Source organism: Dendrobates tinctorius, unplaced genomic scaffold (genome assembly GCF_039654945.1).
Source record: "Dendrobates tinctorius isolate UK_male_01 unplaced genomic scaffold, ASM3965494v1 ptg000065l, whole genome shotgun sequence".
NCBI lineage: Eukaryota > Metazoa > Chordata > Amphibia > Anura > Dendrobatidae > Dendrobates > Dendrobates tinctorius.
Window position 1 is genome coordinate 10,503,729 of NW_027361733.1, and position 12,925 is coordinate 10,516,653.

Below are 12,925 nucleotides of genomic sequence, written 5' to 3' on the forward strand. Positions count from 1 at the left end.
AAACCTTGAAACGGTTAAAAGAATTGTGTGTCTTCCGCTAGGAAGCTGTCCGCTATCTACAGTTAACGGTATAGATTCATAACCACTGGCTGCGTATCCACCACAAGAACAATGGCGGTATAGAGTCATAGCCACCGGCTGCGTAGCCGCCGCAAGAACAATGGCAGTATAGATTCATAGCCACCGGCTGCGTATCCACCACAAGAACAATGGCGGTATAGATTCATAGCCACCGGCTGCGTATCCACCACAAGAACAATGGCGGTATAGATTCATAGCCACCGGCTGCGTATCCACCACAAGAACAATGGCGGTATAGATTCATAGCCATCGGCTGCGTAGCCGCCGCAAGAACAATGGCAGTATAGATTCATAGCCACTGGCTGCGTAGCCGCCACAAGAACAATGGCGAAGCTAAAGGGAAACAGCCTGCGTTTTCCTGAAGTGGCTTCTCCTGGGAAAACTCAGCAACTGCTGTGGCATCCTATAGACGCCATGTGAACATAACCATAGAGGGCAAACTATGTGGCTAAATAGAAATGGCGTTTTCTGACTTTATGTAAAGAAACGTTTATTAGTTTATATTGAAAAGTTTTTAAAATTTCACACATACAGGTGCTTCTCACTAAAAAGTTCATTTATTTTAGTTCTTCAACACAAAAAGCAAAACTCACATATTATATAGAGTCATTACAAACAGAGTGATCTATTTCACGTGTTTATTTCTGTTAATGTTGATGATTACGGCTTACAGCCAATGAAAACCCAAAAGTCATTATCTCAGTAAATTAGAATACTTTATAACACCAGCTTGAAAAATGATTTTAAAATCCAAAATGTTGTCCTACTGAAATGTATGTTCAGTAAATGCACTCAATACTTGGTCAGGGCTCCTTTTGCATCAATTACTACATCAATGCGGTGTGGCATGGAGGCGATCAGCCTGTGGCACTGCTGAGGTGTTATGGAAGCCCAGGTTGCTTTGATAGCAGCCTTCAGCTCATCGGCATTGTTGGGTCTGGTATCTCTCATCTTCCTCTTGACAATACCCCATAGATTCTCTATGGGGTTAAGGTCAGGCGAGTTTGCTGGCCAATCAAGCACAGTGATACTGTTGTTTTTAAACCAGGTATTGGTACTTTTGGCAGTGTGGACAGGTGCCAAGTCCTGCTGGAGAATGAAATTTCCATCTCCAAAAAGCTTGAAAGCCGAGGGAAGCATGAAGTGCTCTAAAATTTCCTGGTAGATGGCTGTGCAGACCTTGGTCTTCATAAAACACAGTGGACCTACACCAGCAGATGACATGGCTCCACAAACCATCACTGATTGTGGAAACTTTGGCAATGCATGTAAGAATTAGGGTGCACTATAAGTCATATTAATGAAGGGAGGTGCAACACGGGTAGTAAAGAATACAATGATCGAAAAAAGGAAAGCCCCTGACGAAGCTGTACCTGTTACGGTGATACGTGTGGGGCCACCTTCCTGGGCTCCCACTCTGCGTCCTGCCTGTCACAACCTTGCATGGATGGTCTCATTTTGGTAAACCTATTCTCCCTTGGCTGTTACCATGACTTGTGTGCTTGAGGCTGTCTTTTGGGAGCTGTACTTAACCCATCTATTGTTTGGGTTGGGGCTGGTTTTCTAATATATTTTTATTCTTGGCCTGATCATTTCCCTTAGCCCTAGCACATCATTGTTTACTATCATAGCGTTATTTTGACTCCTGAGCAGCCCTTCAGTTATATGCATATAGGATTCGATGCATGGATTTGTACTATATCTATTCTTTATTGTGAGCCATATATTTTTATTGCCCGTATGGCTTTCCTCATTTTTAACATCATGAGCTAAGTCCCTCATTGGGTCCACCGCAAGTTATAAACCATATTTTATCAGGTTTACTGCATGATGTTTTATACTGCTTTGTATTATCATATGCAGTCTGTTCTTCCGTGCTCTGGCAGGTACCCGGAATTGGGTCCCTGTTTTTAATTATGTTTTATCATGCACTATGTTTATTGTGTGCCAATAAAGCTGTTGTCTAATTATTTTTCACATATGACGGTGTAGTGTGCATACTTGCGGTAGTGCTTTCCTTTTTTCTATGATTGTGGAAACTTCACACTAGTGAACAGCCAGCTTCTTTATCAATGACCTTTTGTGGCTTACCCTCCTTGTGGAGTGTGTCTGTGACTGCCTTCTGGACATCTGTCTTCAGCAGTCTTCCCCATGATTGTGGAGCCTACTGAAACAGACTAAGGGACCTTTTTAAATACTTAGGAAGCCTTTTCAGGTGTTTATTGTTAATTATTTTAATTTACTGAGATGATGACTTTAGGGTTTTCATTGGCTGTAAGCCATAATCATCAACATTAACAGAAATAAACACTCGAAATAGATCACTCTGTCTGTAATGACTCTATATAATATATGAGTTTCACTTTTTGTATTGAAGAACTGAAATAAATTAACTTTTTGATGATATTCTAATTTAGTGCAAAGCACTTATAGGTGTATGGGTAAGTCTTTTTATTACATTTAGGCTAGGACATTGGTATTTTCTCACATCCGATAGAATTGGGTCAATTATGCTAATGACACTGATCAGCGTGTTATCCGATTTTCTCGGATGAGGAGAAGATGGGAAAAATACATTTCTCTATCTTCTCAATTCTGTCAGTGTGTGAAATCACGAATAGGTAGCTTTACGTACTGTGATTTCTTATTCAAGAGTAGTCTCATGCTTAACATCATTAGAGTCTTTAGAGAGACGTCATCTATATCCAGGATTGACCCAACACAGAATGGTTTCAATTACATTATTTAACCTTTTTCATATATTTATATTTTTAATATAATATTATTACCATGCTAGGAGTTGTCATACACTTGCCCCCGCTGTATTGTACGTGATCTAAGACGGAACAACATCCTTTGAGATACTTCTAGATTTCTTCACACAACCACTGACTGCTCCACTACAATGGCATCAGTTATATCCTCCGGTATGTCATGTATCAGAGTGGGTGATGTCATTAATCCTATAAGGGCAGTAGACTTGCATACAATATAATAGATGCCTGGCCCGGGTCCTGCATGGACTATAGAGTCCTTCATAACAGTGGTAATGGTGGGGGAAGAGACATTCATACCACAGCCATGAGATGTGCAGAGGAGTTTTACTGTCTTGTAATCAGATGTTACTTATGTTTGTAGAAATCATCAAGAGGAAGAATATGAAACCACCAGACACTGAGGTTTACTGTAAACACAGTGACCTAATTTAAGGCTGTAATGCAGTTTTTCACCGAGACTAAAGACCTGAGAGTGACCTGTTAGGAGGCAGAGAAGAAGAAATAGAGCCGACAACGGTACTACGGCATCTCCTGGTGGACAGGGACCAGAGGTCTACTCTCGCTGACCACTTTGCTGCTCTTCTCTCCCTAACCGGTCTATGTACAATGAACATAATCTTTATTATCACCACTTTATTGTGAACTTCTTGGCAGACTGCAACACAAGCAAATAGTGATTCTAGATAAATGAGTTGGATGCAAAGTCTCCTCTTCGGCGCATATGGGCACGAGCAAGGAGCCAGATTTGTGCACGAGTGGATATTAGATCGGACTCAGCCATGCAGGTCAATAGGTCCATGAAAAAAAGAGGACCACACTTGGATGACATCAAGTGCAGTCTTATTTCCACGGACTGACAGAATGGAGAAGATGGAGACATTTTTGTCTCCATCTTCTCCTCCTCCTCCGAGAAAAATCTGATCAAACTCTGACCAGAGTGCAATTAGTATGGGATGAGAGAAAATACATCCTGAACTGATAGATTATAGAAATCTAGCATCTAAACAGGATTGTATCCTTTTTTCATCAGAGAGCAGAACTAGTTATGTATTCTTTGCTGCAAAGTGATGTGTTAAATAGACAAAAGTATTAATTATTAATAGTGATGAGCGACTATGCTGGGTTAAGGTGTTATCTGAGCTTGCCCGTGTGCTGACCGAGTGTCTTCGGCGTGCTCGAAAAATATATTCAAGTTCCCCGCACCTGCAATGTCTCACGCCTGTTCGACAGCTGCAACACATGCAGAGACTGCTAACAATCAGACAATCCCTGCATGTGATGCGTCTTTCTAACAGCCACAAGGCATGCAGCTGCAGGGACTCAAACATATTTTTCGACCACGCCGAACACACTCGGTCAGCACACTGGCAACCTCAGATAACAGCTTACCCCAGCACGATTGTTCAACCACCAAGAAGAATTTCATAAACCAAGGTAACATTTGAATCAGATTAATGGCGCCAACCTGACACTGTCTGTAGTTTACTGAGCAAAATCCTGCTGACAGGTTCCCTTTAATTCAGATCTGTAATGGGATTACTTGCTCTAATTGTATTATTGGCATGCATTAGTTTTGGGGTGCAGGTTAGTGACCAAAATACTTTAGCTCTTGCAGTTAGACAGCATTCATAAATTTGCACAAAGCATATGCACAACTACCTCCTCCAAGAAAAGCTCCTAAAAAAAAAAAAACATGACTTATGATAAGTTCACGTTAGGTTCTTGTAGCATTTTTTTCTGCAGTGTTGTCAGGAAAAACACTGCCTAAAATGCGCTGTTAGAATGGGTGCAAAGAAGCTGCAAAAACATGGAAAAAACTGACAATCTGCAGGCTTCAAAAAATGTCCAGCTGCTCAAAAAAAGCAGGGAAAATAAAAAGCGTGTGCATGAGGTTTTTGAAATCCTACTCACAATGCTGGTACTGTAAGGTCAAGTGCACACGTTCAGTATTTGGTCATTATTTTCCATCAGTATCTGTAAGCCAAAACCAGAACAATCAGAGGGAAAGTATAATAGAAACACGTCACCACTTCTGGATTTATCACCCACTCCTGGTTTTGGCTTACAAATGCTGATGGAAAATACTGACCAAATACTGAACGTGTGAACGTGGCCTAAAATGGAGCATTTTTGCTGCAGAATAAAAACGCAGCCAAAAAACACTGCAAAAAACGCCATGTTTGAGCATATCCTTATAGTGCTGAGTAAGGGAACGGACTGATCCTTGTGAGATCTGCTAATGTCACCGTACAGGACAATACGCTGCAGGGTGATTACACGTGTGATTTCCTGCTCTGCGCATTTCCTATCAAGAGATCTGATAAGCAGAATGCCAGCCCACGCTCATGTAATATTGTGCTGCACACACCCGAGAGCGGGGAAGTGAGAAAGGTGGACTTTCCCTGCTACAGTCAAGACATTCATGCTGCACCCAGAGTCTTTGAAGTGTGTGCTGTCAAACTTCTTCCCCCAAAACCCAAATGAGGGGGTGCAAAAGGTTAGTGGTTTGGAGACCAGAGGGGTTTTTTTTATCATTACAGCTACACAACAAACCTCATTGTTTATCTGTCAAAGAGAGGAATTTACAAATATTGCGATCACTTCCATACAACTAATTGTCATAAATATATAATGAGCTACAGAATGTCCATTACTGTAATATCTGCGGAAACCTCCCCACTTTTGTAGTAGTGGGGGCCAGCCGACCACATGACACAGTATGATTTTACCTTCTCAAACTACTCGCTTGTGAATGACACCATAAAGGTGTGAATAAGTGCTACAGTACTGCAGAGTCAATCATGGCAGACAGGTGCTTCCCCAAAGGGAAACAGAAGTGATTCATACACTATTACTTGCATGTATCACCCATGCATAGCGCCAGGTAGAAGTCAGGCAGTACATAACAGGTACCCTGGTTTCGTCTGAGTATAAACACCCACATGATGGAAAGGGGGGAAAAAAAAAAATACTAGTAAAAGACCCCACATCTCTAATGCTGATGCTACCCTATACATAAAAGATGACATGTCAAAGAGCCCTGAAGGAGGTGTTACCAGTGTGAGACATGTAGATCAGGAGAGCAGACTGTCAGTCATTATATGTCTCACCCTGGTAATGCCCCCTTTCATTTAAAAGAAGCTCTGGAGGCAGATTCTCAGGAAGATCTATTGTAGATCAAGAGAGCAGAATGTTAGTCATTACATGTCTCACACTGGTAACATCTCCTTTCATTTAAAAGAAGCTCTGGAGGCAGACTCTCAGGAAGATCTACGTCCGGCCCATAGATCTTAACAGCGCATTTACATATGAAGAAAAAACATGGACTTCTCTGGATTAAGACATCAGATTTCAGATATCAAGGTATCATCTTCTTCAGCTTCCTATGAACTACATGCCCATATAGATGGCTTAGGAGGGTTGATCCTACTGAGAGATTCCTTTTAAGTTCATTCATGTTAGCAGTGAGTGTGATTGAACCTGTACAGCATAAGAACATGTCCGCACATTACATTGAGGTGAGCCCTCGATAAAGACAGAACTGCATCAACTTTCAACTTAAAGCAGTTTCCTTATTAAGCAGCAGTAACCTTAATAACCCAATTTCACTGCTTTTTTGGGGCAGTAGCCGCAACATGTGAACTAATGTGGGATGTATTGGGGAAATTTTTAATACAATGAGACCAAAGCTGGATTCTTGATGTGGTTTGTGAAATGTATGAAGAGTTATATAGACAGTTAGACACAAACCAATTTACCCGGAACTGATTAGAAAAGCCTCAATTAATCGATGAGATCCTTTTCAGAAATCCTTACAGGCGCAGGATTGAATTTCTTTTTCGATATGAATTATTACAGAACAAAAAAAAGTTTTTCCTTATTTCTGGCAATTTTACCGAATATGGCGAGCTCCCTATAGAGTTTACAATTCCTAAATCCCAAGATGTCACTGGTCCCACCTGTCCTTATAGTTACATTCTTGCACCTTAAGTTCCTAAGTTCGGCACTTTTCTCATGAATTTGCTAAGTTTGTAAGAAAACAACAGTCTGTACTATGGAGTAGAGGAACTCTGTTCCCAGGTTAAAAGCTGGACGTCCACACATGGGAAACATGCCTGTTCCATTTTGCCATGCTTTGAGTCATTTAGTGTAATTGAGTCTTTGTTTCTCATGGTAAAAAGAGCTGTAACAGCTGCAGAGGGGCTCGGCTGGTGGTGTGGGGAATCCTGTGTCCTGCTTGGCTACGCTTTATCTATGTATCCTGTTATTAAGCGAATATGGCCAAAACAGGTAGCTGGTGCTGCGTTATCAGCCCATGTAAGGTTCCCCCTGGTCAAACTGTCCACCCATCACTGATAGACATATAGCCAGGGCTTCTACATACACATGAAGGTGGGGAGGGGTGAGAAAACGTGAACCGGCCAACTCTAACAGATGAAATATCTTGTTTTTTAATTCCTTCCTGTTGTAGTTCGTCACCAGTGTGGTGCATAAAACAGGAAAAATCACTCCTCTACTCCGATCTGCGAGTCCTTATCGACCCAGGCCTGGGGGACACAATTGTACGTATAAACCAACAGTTGAACAGTAGAGTATCTAAGGCTAATTTCCCACATCGCCCATTTAGCGTATGGAAAGTGCACGTATTTAAAGGGAATCTGTCACCAGGTTTTGCTATGGAATCTGAGAGCACCATTATGTAGGGGCTGAGACCATGATTCCAGTGATATGTCATTTACTGGGTTGTGTGTTGCTGTTTCAATACAATCAGTGTTTTATCAGCAGGAGATTATCACTAGAGGACTAGGTATCGTATGCCTCCTAGTCCAGCCATGCCCCCAGCACTGATTGGTAGCTTTTACAGAATCAGTGTATTTTGGTCTCCGTTGGGATGTTATATCCTATTTTTTCTGCTGTGTGGAATATAATAGTCTGCCACACTGTTCCATACAGAGACATCAAGTTACAAAAGTAAGCGTGGTTTGGCAAGGGAGTCTATGAATGCAACTGTTGACCTGTAAGAGTGACATCCATCTGAGGGGCAGCCTCCCTCCTTATAGCGCTGATGTACACTGCAAACATGGTGTGAAAACCTCATTTATATATTCACTAAAGCTACACTGTGTTGATGCAGGTAAGAGCTGATAACCATAAGGCTTAAGGCCCCGTTACACACAACGATATTGTGAACGATATCGTTGCAACGTCACCAGTTTGGTGACGTTGCAGCGATGTCGAAACGACATCATTGCGTGTGACACGTAGCAACGATCAGTTGGCTGATCGTTAATCATTGCCTAATGGTCTGGGCCATAAATCTATCGTTGGTCTCCCACTGGGCAGCACACATCGCTGCGTGTGACAGCAAGAGACCAGCGGGGCAGCACGGTGGCTCAGTGGTTAGCGCTGCAGCCTTGCAGCGCTGGGGTCCTGGGTTCGAATCCCACCAAGGACAACATCTGCAAGGAGTGCAAACTGTAAAGCGCTGCGGAATATGTTAGCGCTATATAAAAATAAAGATTATTATTATTATTATTATCAGCGAGCTCCCAGCGCCATACAGCAGACGCTGGGAGCTGGTATCCAGGGTAAACGCACCAAAAACGCAGGTATCAGGTTTTGCTGAGTTTTTTTTATGTGTGAAAACCTGATTCTATAGAATAGGACTTTTTTTCAACACTAATCTTTATCAGCATGTACAAGAGACAAATCTAGCATACCAGAACCGCAGCAAAAAACACCGCAAAAAGTGCTAGAAAAAATAAAGAAAACATGCTTTCTTCTGCAGTTTCTTTCCTGCCAAGAGATCAGGTTTTGCTGCAGAAAAAAAGCAGAAAAAAAAAGCCTAGCGTGAACTTACCCTAAGGCATGAGTCTCGCATCTCAATACCCGGCATTGCCGCCAGCACTTGGACCGGAGCGCACAGCACATAGAAATACATGCAACTGCACACTCTGTTCTCGAGTGCCGGCCGCAGTGCCGGGTATTGAGACGCGAGACTCGTGCGAGTTTCTCACAAGTGTGACCCCGACTTAAGTCACGAAAAATAGACATATTTTTGATCGCAACCTTATCACTCTGCTACTTTTTAAAGCCACGTTCACATGGTGCCTTTTTTATAAGGAGTCTGAATTTCTCCAGTGTATCAAGAACTACAGGTTCTCTCAGTCTACCATGGCTTTGACATTATTTGTGATGGTGGTGAAGCTGCACAAAGGCATCACTATAAATGCATGTCGGCACACATGGACCACAATCAGCGGGTTTCTAACACGTTCCGCCGTTAACGTATTCCTGGCCTCCTGTCTAGGTAGCTATTTATATCAAGGATTGTATGGAAACCCTCAGGCTAAACATAACCAAGTCACCACTCCTAAATAAGAGCAGAGTCGGTGCCAGCAGGCTGCACGCGCTCTGCACCGGCCGCCATCTCTCTGCAGGTTTAGACAGATCTCCACTAACCTATTGTATGGAGGAGAATTCACATTTCATCAGCTAATATTCACTATATCCAGTCTAGTAACTATGGAGAGACTGCGATCATCTACTGGAATGGAAGCCAGGGAGATGAATGGTCGCAACTATAATAGCATGGCTGCTATACCCCAGCCCTAAAACCTAGGAGGGTCCAAAAGGTTCCTTATCCCCTATGAGAATAGCAATACCATGAAAGACCTGTGATGGTTGGAGATTTTGCATTGAGGAAATTGTTTAGTTTTGGATAGAGCTACAATGCAAAAGGGTTTACTGGAAAAGATAGTCCCGATAGACAGAAACGATCACCATGAGCCAGCAATTTCTCAATGCAGATTCAATCTGATGTGTCCTCTGTTGTCTCTGGTCTCTTTTTGGTAATGATCTATGGGGATTAAACCTTCCTTGCTAATGCTACCTATTAGAGTTGGCTATGGATTGCTTAATGAGCCGCGCAACATGACCAATGTTATTAGCTGAGCCAGCACCCATCTGAAGAAAACGGTTTCGTGATACTTGTGACTCGCCCCCGGAGGCCGTGGGTTACTCAGTGACGGGCCCGTTGATTTCAATGGGAGGTATCACAGTGGCAGTGACCCGGTCCGTGGCCTCAGGCAGTCAATGTAAAAGGGGTAGAGTGATGGGGATAAAGTTATTCAGATGATTACTGACGCCACCTGTGGTTTCTGCTCAGTTTGACCAGCGCTGCAGGGTTGCTTCTCTGGGACAGATGGTGTGGTGCAGCAATGATGTTGAAGCTCTCCACAGGTAGAGCTGTAGTCCCAGGGCAGATGAAGAGAGTTGGCAGATGGTGAGGGGAATGTAGAGTGGAGGATGTAGCAGTGCTGGATGAGTGGCGCAGGCGCAGGAATAAGTGGAGGACACAAGGGCTTGTAGTTCCCAAGGCTTTACTCACAGTCTGGTGCACTTCAGTAGTGAGTCCTCCAGGTGAGGGGTCCAGATAACTTCCAGATAGGAAGGAATGCACCTTCCCAGCCTTCCCTGTCAGTATGTTCCTTTCCTGGCCGTCTCCAAACAACATGCTGCTTAAACTCCTTCTTCCACTTCAGCGCCTCACAATTAGCAGTCCGGGCCAGCAACTGCGAATCCTTTTCGGGCAACAACTCACTGTTCCCGTGACTCTATATAGCCACCTTTCCGGTTAGACTACTGTGGATAGTGGCGGTGGCCCCTAAAGTGACCGCAGCTGTCGGCTTTGCTAGTTAAGTCCTTAGTTCAACTCCACTAGGCTAAGGGGCCGAGACCCTTCTGCGACCAGTCTGGTTCCTTCCTCCACCTGACAGCCGACAGCGTGGAATAAGACCCACAGGATAACTTTCCAACCGTGTCCCTGGAAGAACCACTCTTCCTATGGAGAATCTGCTGTTTCTGTCCAATCTGTCTGGCACTCCCCATGCAGTTGGGAGCTGCGCAGACTATGTCCTTCTCCTTCCCTCCCTCTCAGGGGATCTGCTCTCTAACCTCAGCCTAGATTCTCCTGCCTTGCTACCAGAGGTTGACTGGCCCACCAGAGAATCCTCCGGTAGGCCCTAGATTCTTCTTCAGGAGAGTTCATAGTGCAAACCTTAAGTGGTGGAGAAAGGTGGGCCCTCAAAATCAAATCCTCTGGTTGGCCCTGTGTTCTTCTTCAGTCTGACACTGCTTGCTACGCTCCGCCCACCTCCCAGAACACTTCATGTTCCAAGCAGGGAGCCATGAAGAGTGCTCTGCTACACTATTGAGTGTGAAATGTGGGTTGTTGAAGTCTGGTTAGGTGCATCCACCCTACCTGGTCGTGGGGTACCACACCTCTAGTGGAGGTGCAGTACCTCTGTGGTGTCTGGACCCACAGGGGCGCCACACTTGCCCCTCATCAGTACATAGCAGGGTTTCGTTGACTGACTGAAACAGCTTTCCTTAATAAGAACAATTGTGTATGTGGTTTTATTGTGAAAAAAAAAACATGTAAATTAGCTGCTACATAATAAAAGGTATGACTATGTGCAGGCTTGGACTGGCCCACGGAAGAACAGAAGAATCCTCTGGTGGGCCCCTGTGCAGGAGTGGGCCACCAACCTCTGATATGAGCAGTACTTGGCACATTATACTTGAATCACTATGTACAGATAAAGGTGTCTTCTTATTCATATAACAATCTACCCAGATCATTGTTATATACATTTGTGATTGAAGATGTCATATTTGCATGAAGCTGAAAAGTGGGGCCCTGGCGTGGGTTACTGGTGGGCCCTCGGCACTCCAGTCCGACACTGGCTATATGCACTTAACGTCATGTTCCTCCAGTGGAGCTACCGAGTTTTTCTAGGCGATGCCACTTCAGGAAAATGGCTGTGGCTTCACTGGTAGAAATTTTGCCAGAAGTCCCCAAATGATGAACATGCTACTTCATGGTTTCTGAAGTAACAAAAGACTAAGCATGTTCACAGTTTTTCTGATGTAGGGGAAAAAAAGTTTCTTCACCTTCTCCTATCTAAAAGTCAGTGAAAAGTGAACTGCACTTGGATGGCATCTGAGTTCCTTCCTATTTTTTGATGGACCCATAGACTTGCATTGCTGATATTGATCCTACACTGGGATCAAAATTGGACACAATTCCATGATTTTGTGCGAACGATAAAAATCACAGATATGAAAACGAACTCATTCCCTAGTAGACTAGGGTCACGTGATTGTTTTCTCCATTAGTCTATGTTCACATGTTGCGTTTTTGCTGGCTCTTTCTCTGCAGGCAAAATCTGGTCTCTTGACAGTAAAGAAGCTGCTTACAAAAAGCAGGTTTTTCTGCATTTTTGCTGCATTTTTGTTGCCTCTTGTGCATGGTATTAAAGATTAGTGCCCAAAAAAGAAATGATGCAACTTCCTTAGGTTCTTGCACCAAAAACGCAGCAAAAACTATTACCAGCATTTTTGCTGCGCTTTGGCACTCATTGATTCCTATGGGTGAAAAAACGCTGCAAAACCGCTAAAAGACGTGACATGCTGCAGTTTTCCAAATCACAGCAGTTTTCCAAATTAGTCCGAAAAAAAAAACTGTGTCTGCATGAGATTTCTGAAATCTCATAGCCTTTGCTGGTACTGTAAAATGCAGCTTGAAATTTGCATTAAAAAAAGGCACCAAAAACGCAACGTGTGAACATAGCCTTATATTGGTAATATCAGCTCATAATGCACCTAATGTGTATGATGCACCCAGAGAGCACCGATGTCTGTAAGAGTTAATGGCGGTGCTGGGAGCAGAGCTTTGCTCACCACTGAACGCTCCAGCAGAGCAGATGAACTCCGGCATACTCTGAGAGTTTGTTAGCAGCTGTTTACAGAGGGAAACCCAGTTACTCTGCCTCAAATCCATTCATGCTTCACTTTTTCCACCCTTCACGGCCACTGACAAGACTATCTTTAGGAGACCCAACATGTTTGGAAGAGAGATGATGGAAAGAAGACGTCCTCATGCCAGGTTGGCATTCCCTCTGGTGTGGAAAAGTAGGAGGTTCTCCTGAGACCCCTTCTTCCACCCTCCCCCTGAAATGAAAGCCTCACTCTTCTTCCAGAAATCACAGGAGCCAAGCACAACA

General features: G+C 43.6%; 1 protein-coding gene across 4 annotated transcripts in view; it reads right to left on the bottom strand.

The window, feature by feature from the left end:
• Positions 1-12,925, bottom strand: part of NFATC2 (nuclear factor of activated T cells 2) — a 168,007-nt gene that overhangs the window by 16,950 nt on the left and 138,132 nt on the right. The gene's annotated exons all lie outside the window — the stretch shown is intronic.